Here is a 9,495-nt window from a genome sequence, read left to right as displayed (position 1 = left end):
TTGTTGTTCTTCAGCTTCTTGATGGCATCCTTAACTTCCCTCATCGTGGGTGCTGGCTCGTCCCCGCCGTCCACCATACCGCTGAAGTCGTTTCCCCCGTCGCCCTGGTACTCCGCCTCTGGGCCGTTCAGGTGCTCGTCGAAGTGCTGCTTCCACCTTTCAATCACCTCACGCTCGTCCGTCAAGATTCCTCCGTCCTTATCCCGGGCACATTTCGGCTCGCGGCATGAAGCCAGTCCGGGATTGACTGAGTTTCTTGTAGAACTTACGCGTTTCGTTGGAGCGATACAGCTGTCCCATATCCTGGAACTCCAACTCTTCCAGGCGGCGCTTCTTGTCCCGAAAGAGATGGGTTTGCTGTCTTCGCAACTGTTTGTACGACTCCTTGTTCCCACGGGTGTTGTGCAGCAGCCACTTGTCCCGCGCTGCTTTCTTCTCGTCCCAAATCGCCTGACATTCCTCGTCGAACCAGCCGTTCCGTCGAACTCGGTCCACGTACCCGATGGCGCTCGATGCCGCTGCGTTGATGGCTCCAGCAGGCCTCCAGAGGGGCTTCAGCGAGCTCACCCTCGTGACTTTGATAGGTTCGCAATTTTTCAGCAAAATGAAGAGTACAATTAAAATACTTACGGAAAGTTTTAGAATCATACTGACTATGGTAAGAAAGTATTCAAAGTACCTCAAGAAGAACTGTTCTAAAAAAATTTAAAAGTTTAAAAAGTTAGTTAACTAAAGTTAGGAAAATATTGATGAAAGTTATCATTTTTAACTTCTCAAAGTGTCATAATTTTCTCAATGAACATGATTTTGAATCGGAAAACGGAATGCATTTTCGGATTCCTTGGACAATTTTCCACTAGGAGAAGGTTAAGTAAGTTTGTAAATAATAAATAATATGTGTTTTTGAAACACAATTTAAAAAAAAATCTCCATATTTATAAGCAATTTTCGTTGTACAAATTTCATGTAAAATTTGAAAACTTGTGATTCTTGCTTCTAATTCAGTATAAAATGCAATATAAATCGATAATTTTATAAACAAAACTAGTTTTAATAAATATCAGGCAAATTCCGACTTTTTAACAATTTTACCTAAAATTTATATGTATTTTGTTAAAAAGCTTTTAAACTTAGTTAACTAAATATAAACATTGATTTTTTTCTGAAAAACTATATCAGCTACTTTAGTGATGGTACATTTAACGTACAAATAAAGTTTGAACATCTTAAATATGATTTCAACCAGAAAAACTATGACTATCAAAGTCACCCCGGAATTTAAACTATGAATTTTTAACGTAACTATTTTTCTAAACACTATTGAAAAAAAAAAATTTCCAAAATAGTGCATGGACTTTGTGTGGCCTACCCCAGTACATGTTTTAAAAATAATAATCTTGAGAAAAACCTTACCTGTTGGAAAATATTCCAAAAACAAATTTAAATCCTATCAAAGTCACCCCGGTTTACGGTAAACAAGAAAAATTTAACAACTAATCTTATCAACAACTAATCTTATCTTAAAACTAAAATAAAAATTCTTTGAATTTTTCAAAATCATTAGCACGAGTAAACTACGAACTGTATTTTAAGATAAATCCTCCAAGCGTTCTAACTTGATCTGCACGAGTTTTGCAACCACGCAGTGTTGTTGTCATCTCGATGAAAATGTTCAGAAGTTCTTGTGGTGAAAACAGGTCACTACCGAGGTCACTACTGCCTTCATCCGTTGATGCTGGTTGGTTTTCTCTCGGTTGCTGACTGAAGCCAGGAGGTGCAGTATTCTCTGCAACTTTTTGCCGCTGATTCAACGGCAATGGCTGCAGATTTGGAACCACTCGAACAGATCCCGCTCCAGGTTACGCCAAAGCAGGAAAATCCACGTCCGTGAATGCTGGTGGTGTTTTGCGGCGATTTGGTTGGTGCCTCGTCGTCGCTTGCTGCCGAATTTTTACAAACTCAGCTCGTTTTAGGCAGCTCCGATTCTTGGTCGAATGGTCGCCGCCGCAATTGAAGCATTTGGCTTCGATGTTCTCGTTGATTGTGTTGCAAGCTTGAGTTTTGTGCTCACCTCCGCAGGTTGCACAACGACTCTTGATGAAACAGTTCCTTTCACCATGCCCAAACTGCAAGCAGTTCGACCATTGCGTCACTTCACGGTGCACTGGACGATAACGTTCCCAGGTCACGATGATGTTGAAAATTGCCCGAACTGCTTTCAGCTCAGACGGCGTTGTCGATTCTTTCTCGAGATGAACCAGGTACAGTTGATCACGATACTTGATGTCCTTGTTGTGTCTCGTCATCTTGAAGAGTTCGATCACGTTCAACCTAAGAGTGTTGAGCTCTTCTTTCAGCACACTCACATCCATGTCGTACAGGCCTCGGAGGACCTGTTTCATGGGGTGTTTACCTGGGTCGGCATGGCTGTAGTATTCAATCTCTGTGTTGTTCAAGAAATCCCAAACGTAGTTGTAATCCTTTCTGGTAGGTAGCAGAATTTTGAGTCCATCAGCACACAAGCGAATGGAAGCTCGTAAAGCACCAGATTTGATAAATCCGGTCAGCCACTTTCGCACCGAGTCCGATGACGATGTTTTCACAAAAATGTCCTCAAGGACGTATTTTGAGCGTCCTTGCTCAAACTGCCTGGCTTTGCAGGTAGCGCTTCGGCATTCTTTAACTTCTTCAAATCTGCTGGTGAGAACCGCCTCTTTTTCTTACCGTGAGGCATTTTTTGCACTTTTCAGCACTTATTTGGTGTTGGAGGGACGCACGTACGATTTTGACCGACACTCTCTGTTTTGACGATATCTCCAACAATATTGATCGGAGCAACTTCATATTTTGAGCACTTGATCTTGCGATAGTTTCTTGATATTACCCCAAATTTCTGCCAAATCCATTTACAGTCGACCGCGAGCAGCTATTTCAGATCATGCACGAGAACGGATTCCCGCATGGTGTCGATTTCTGGAAAAGTCAGGGAAAACCTGGAACTGTCAGGGAATTTTATTTGACCTGGAAAAGTCAGGGAAAGTCAGGGAATTTTAAGCTGGGTCAGGGAATTTTGATGATCTTTAAAATATAACTACAAAATTTCATTTCTTTTTGAAAATTCGCCCTTAATGATGTATTTGAATGTCTTCCAGGCCAAACTTTGCAACATTAATAATATTTAATTTTTTATATTGGTCAGTCCGGAAGGAACGCAAAACTCTATATAAAAAATGCTTAAGAAAAGGGTCATGAAGAAAAGGCATTTCTTCGCGCGTTGCTTGTTTGCCATATGTTTAAGTTTAAAAATCAAATAATTTGGACTTGCTTTGTTGAAAATTACAACTTACTGGCGCACACAGGGTGGGACAATACGAGGCAGTTGCCCCACCATCCTCAGAGATTTTTTTTCTTGGTCGTTTTCTCTGCATATAGGGACCACAGAGAAAATCATACATTTTGTCAGAAAATGTTCTAAAGTTAAAAAATTCGAACTTTTGAAAATTAAAAAAAATCTTAAATCTTAAGAGCGAGTCCACGAGCAAAGCATACCCATCTCGCATCGACCTCACCAATCTGCCTGAAATTTTCAGGGTTTGTTTGTACATATAAAACTAGCATCTGGCCAAAATATGAGCACTCTAGGTCAACGGGAAGTGGGGCAAATCGGGACACAAAGTTTTAAGGTTCAGAAACGTAAAAAATCTTAAAATTGCTATAACTTAGGCAAAATTCAATTTAATTTCAAAATTCAAAATGCATCTGAAAGGGCTTCAAAAATGCAACAAAATGCAGGGTAGAGCATCCTTATTGGTTAAATTTAAAGGGAGTTATTGGCATTTTAGTGAAAAAATAGCATAATTTTCAAACTTAAATAAAAAAGTGTTCCATCCAGATATCAACTCGGATCGACCTGCAGCTTGTAAGGGACATCTGGGACTACCATTCGAGACTGAGAACACTGTGGGTAAGGCAGTTTAACATATTAAATAAACACTTTTACTTTTAGTGATTTTTTTGGTTGTACATTTTTGCTCGGGGGACCCCTTACATCCCATTTTCTGGTGATAATTTTATCATATTCGTGTTCCTGAGACAATTTCACAATAGAAACATGCATAAAAATGTTTATTTTGATCCATTTTAACCCTTTAAAAAATAAAAGTTAAAAAAATTTATTAAGCTGCTTTTTTCTGGTGTCATCTAGTATCCTTGGAAACGAGCTTAATTTTCAATAAATGTGAATCGAATTTTTTTTTTAACTTTTATTTTTAAAGGGTTTAAATGGATCAAAATAAACATTTTTATGCATGTTTCTATTGTGAAAATGTCTCAGGAACACGAATATGATAAAATTATCACCAGAAAATGGAATCTAAGGGGTCCCCCGAGCAAAAATTTACAACCAAAAAAATCACTAAAAGTAAAAGTGTTTATTTAATATGTTAAACTGCCTTACCCAAAGCGTTCTCAGGCTCAGATGGTAGTCCCAGATGTCCCCTACAAGCTGTAGGTCGAACCGAGTTGATATCTGGATGGAACACTTTTTTATTTGAGTTTGAAAATTATGCTATTTTTTCACTAAAATGCCAATAACTCCCTTTAGATTTAACCAATTGGGATGCTCTACCCTGCATTTTGTTGCATTTTTGAAGCCCTTTCAGATGCATTTTGAATTTTGAAAATAAATTGAATTTTGCTTAAGTTATAGCAATTTTAAGATTTTTTACGTTTTTGAACCTTAAAACTTTGTGTCCCGATTTGCCCCACTTCCCGTTGACCTAGAGTGCTCATATTTTGGCCAGATGCTAGTTTTATATGTACAAACAAACCCTGAAAATTTCAGGCCGATTGATGAGGTCCAAACGACGTCCCATACAAAGGGGTATGCCCTAGTCGTGGACTCGCTCTTAAAAGCTCAAAGATTCTAAATATTAAAAAATTCTGAAATTCTGATATTTTGGAATTGCTGATTTCTTAATTTTTTAAATTCTTATTCTATAATTCTGAAAAAAATGTAAGGTTAGAATTTTTTCTAAAATTTCACGTTTGTATTCGTTATCTAAATTTATATTTTTCTCAAAATTAAACTGAAAAATGATTTAAAAATGATCCAAAGTAATCTAATTTTGTGTAATCTAAAATGTAAGCAAAATAGTGATGGTGAAATGGAATTAAAAATTAAAAAAATAAATTCAAGAATTAAAGAAATAAAACAAAAAATTATGGAATAAACAGGGTTGTTACGGACGGCGCGAAGTTGGCGCGGATCTCGCACGGTAGCAATTTTGATAAAAAAAATATTGGGAGAAATAAAATTACTTTCAACTTTAAAAGAAAAATATTATTAACAATCAAGATAATTTTCTGTTTTTTTTTCGTTGAGTGCAAAAACTTTGATTTCTTTTTAATTGAATTTTCTTCCTTGTTTTTATTTTCTCAATAAGAAACGTCGAAAGATGAAGATGAAAATTATGAAGAGATTTTTTTTCAAATGTGTTGTTGAGGATTTCTTAAATAAATGTTTTACTACACTCAACTTTCTTTTAAACATACTGACTCTGAATATTTAATTTCTTTTAAGTTTTGAGTATTTTTTTTACCCTTATTTAGTGTTCTTTTATACTGGATACATTCAATTTTAATCTTGTGAATCTTAATCATGTTTTAAACTTTTCTCGAAGATACAGACATTAGGATGTGGGTGTACTGTGCTTATATCCAAAATATGAGCTTGATTAGACGTAACAGAAGCTGGCCTTTGTATTTTAGATAGGATTCAACCAGTAGAAATATTTTTTTTTAAATTTAAACATTCTCGAAGAAAAAATGTCTGCCTGTGTGGATCAATCGGACCGCGCACTGGACTCACAATCCAGACGTCACCGGTTCGAATCCCGAGGCGGACGCAAAAAATTCTCAGTGTAAAATAGCTAGTCGGTGCCCTCTCCCCGTGCCATACATTCACACTTAGGAGACCCGGGAGGCGGAGTCTTGTCGCAAAAAGAATGATACACGCCTGTGGATTGACGAAACCGAAAGTTTTAAGAGGACCACATTAAAAGGTGTTACGTCGATTCCGTTGAAGAAAAATAAAAAAATCAAAACATTAAAAAATATTCAGCTCCAACATTCAAAATTGAATTATTCAGAAATTTGGAAATAAAATTAGAAAAATAGTATTCAAAAACCCAAAAAATATATTTAAAAAATTTAAAAGATCCAAAGTTTTTAAATTAAAATTTAAAAAATCTGAGCAAAAAAAACAATGAAACGAACAAAAAATTATTGTTATTATTATTATTATTTTTCTTTATTAATGAGCTAACAGCCGGAGGTTCAAGGAACAAATTTTTTTTTCTTATTTTCCTAAATTCTTAAACTCTTAAATTCTTAAATTCTTAAATTCTTAAATTCTTAAATTCTTAAATTCTTAAATTCTTAAATTCTTAAATTCTTAAATTCTTAAATTCTTAAATTCTTAAATTCTTAAATTCTTAAATTCTTAAATTCTTAAATTCTTAAATTCTTAAATTCTTAAATTCTTAAATTCTTAAATTCTTAAATTCTTAAATTCTTAAATTCTTAAATTCTTAAATTCTTAAATTCTTAAATTCTTAAATTCTTAAATTCTTAAATTCTTAAATTCTTAAATTCTTAAATTCTTAAATTCTTAAATTCTTAAATTCTTAAATTCTTAAATTCTTAAATTCTTAAATTCTTAAATTCTTAAATTCAAATTCTTAAATTCTTAAATTCTTAAATTCTTAAATTCTTAAATTCTTAAATTCTTAAATTCTTAAATTCTTAAATTCTTAAATTCTTAAATTCTTGAATTCTTAAATTCTTAAATTCTTAAATTCTTAAATTCTTAAATTCTTAAATTCTTAAATTCTTAAATTCTTAAATTCTTAAATTCTTAAATTCTTAAATTCTTAAATTCTTAAATTCTTAAATTCTTAAATTCTTAAATTCTTAAATTCTTAAATTCTTAAATTCTTAAATTCTTAAATTCTTAAATTCTTAAATTCTTAAATTCTTAAATTCTTAAATTCTTAAATTCTTAAATTTTAAATTCTTAAATTCTTAAATTCTTAAATTCTTAAATTCTTAAATTCTTAAATTCTTAAATTCTTAAATTCTTAAATTCTTAAATTTAAATTCTTAAATTCTTAAATTCTTAAATTCTTAAATTCTTAAATTCTTAAATTCTTAAATTCTTAAATTCTTAAATTCTTAAATTCTTAAATTCTTAAATTCTTAAATTCTTAAATTCTTAAATTCTTAAATGCTTAAATTCTTAAATTCTTAAATTCTTAAATTCTTAAATTCTTAAATTCTTAAATTCTTAAATTTTAAATTCTTAAATTCTTAAATTCTTAAATTCTTAAATTCTTAAATTCTTAAATTCTTAAATTCTTAAATTCTTAAATTCTTAAATTCTTAAATTCTTAAATTCTTAAATTCTTAAATTCTTAAATTCTTAAATTCTTAAATTCTTAGATTCTTAAATTCTAGATTTTTGTTACCATCTCAGATTACAGAAAACCTGGTAAAATTTGAAGTATTTTTGGAGTTATTTTGTTTCGGTTAGAGACATTTTGAAAAGAAGATGTAGGAAAATTTTCTTCGATTTTTCTAAGTGACGCTTTGGTAAGATTATCGAGTATGAACTGTATCTTAAATTTAAAATCTCAAGATCGAGGATTTACTATAATTTTTAATTTTTATTATTTTTCTTTATTTAGGTTTTTTGATCAAAACTTCTAAAAGTTGATTTTTTTTTATTTATTTTTTTGCCAAGATGTTTGTTTTGGCTTTTCTCTCTAGTTTACCTAATCCTAGCAAAAATACATTTTCAGCGTTTCAAGATTCTGTGTTCTTAGTTACAAAATTGAATTTATTATGATACTCTTTTGTATGTTTGCCGCATAATAATTTATCTTGAAATGACGCGGATTTTGCGTTGATTGGGTTTCGGGATGGCGCGGATTTTTTTTTCGATTTCTCTGTAACAACCTTGAATAAAGAAATTTGAGAGTTCAAGAATTTATAAAATATGGTCTCTTCGGAAAAGTTGTTTCAACTTTAATTAAGATCCAGCATCCGAGATTTCATAGGGATTGTACAACTACATTTTACATATTTTTTCCAAACAACATTCAAGGGCTTACAAGGAGGAGTTCCCGTGGTCAGATTGAGCTTAAATTTGAAATCTATTCCAATACACCCAAATATCTAAGTTTGATAAATAATGACTTTTTGAAAAGCTCGAGCAGGTTGTATTTTAGGCTCTGGTCAAGGTAGACATTTTTTTTTAAATTTCATAGCAAAAATATTTTTAAAAAAATATTTAAGAAGATGTTTTCTTCAAATATCCAGAAAAAACTGTTAACTTTAAATACAAACATTGTTGAAAAAGACCTAGACCGTAAACATGTACTTGAAAAATTCACATTTAATTGTATATTTTTCTTAGTTTTTTTTAATCTTTAGGTTCAGCAAAATTACATATTTTTTCAAGTGGAGACAAAAACTTTTAGTTTATTTTTTATAAAAACACAATCAAAAATGGCATCGACCTAAAAAAAATAAAAAAGTCATTGAAATTTTTCAATATCTTAAATTTCCAATATTCAAAAAGGAAAATGCATGAAACCATATGTTAGTAAAAAATAGAAAATAAAAAAAATTGGTGGTCTGGAGAGGTCAGGGAAAAGTCAGGGAATTTTATTTTGGGATTTGGATCGACACCATGTCCCGGACAAGCTGACTCTACTGAACATCGTCCTTGAGGGCATTACTCGAAGGGCGGGCATAGAAACGAGTGTCTACAGCCGACTGAAGGTACAAGCAAGACGTGTAGGACTTGGCATGAATACGACGAAGACGAAGTACATGTTCGAAAGACGTCAACCCCTCTAGCTGTGGGGATGATGATGAGTTGAAGGAGGTGAGCGAATTCGTGTACTTGGGATCGCTGGTAACGGCAGATAACGACACCAGCAAAGAGATCCGGTACTCGTATTTCTGCTGGAAATCGTGCTGCAATGCCGCACGAAGCTGCCGATGTACAAAACACCGATTAGACCGGTAGTCCTCTATGGCCACGAGACCTGGGTGATGCGGCAGGAGGACGAACGTGCCCTTGGAGTCTTGGAACGAAGGTGCTACGAACGGTCTACGGTGGAGTGCAGGTGTCTGGCGGAGTGTGGGGACTGTCAGACTGCTTTTTGACCACGCTGAAGCAGCTGGCGGCTTAGGCAGAAGAGCAGGGAAACCGCGCGCACGTCCGGAAGATCTGTAACCTGGGAAATTGGAGAGTAGCCGCACAAGGTCAAGAAAGATTTAAACGTCTTCTTGCTACAACACGCGTACCTGTTGCGCTATGCTGATTGGTATGGTTTGTATGACCTTAATACTCGCTGTGGTTCTTTCCGGCCGACCGGAAAGTGCTCGGGGTCTTCGAACGGAGAATTTTGCGCTCTATCTTCCGTA

Source organism: Culex quinquefasciatus, chromosome 3, assembly GCF_015732765.1.
Source record: "Culex quinquefasciatus strain JHB chromosome 3, VPISU_Cqui_1.0_pri_paternal, whole genome shotgun sequence".
In the NCBI taxonomy this organism is placed as follows: Eukaryota; Metazoa; Arthropoda; class Insecta; order Diptera; family Culicidae; genus Culex; species Culex quinquefasciatus.
The sequence above is the reverse complement of the archived record's forward strand: the minus strand, read 5'-3'. Positions refer to the sequence as shown.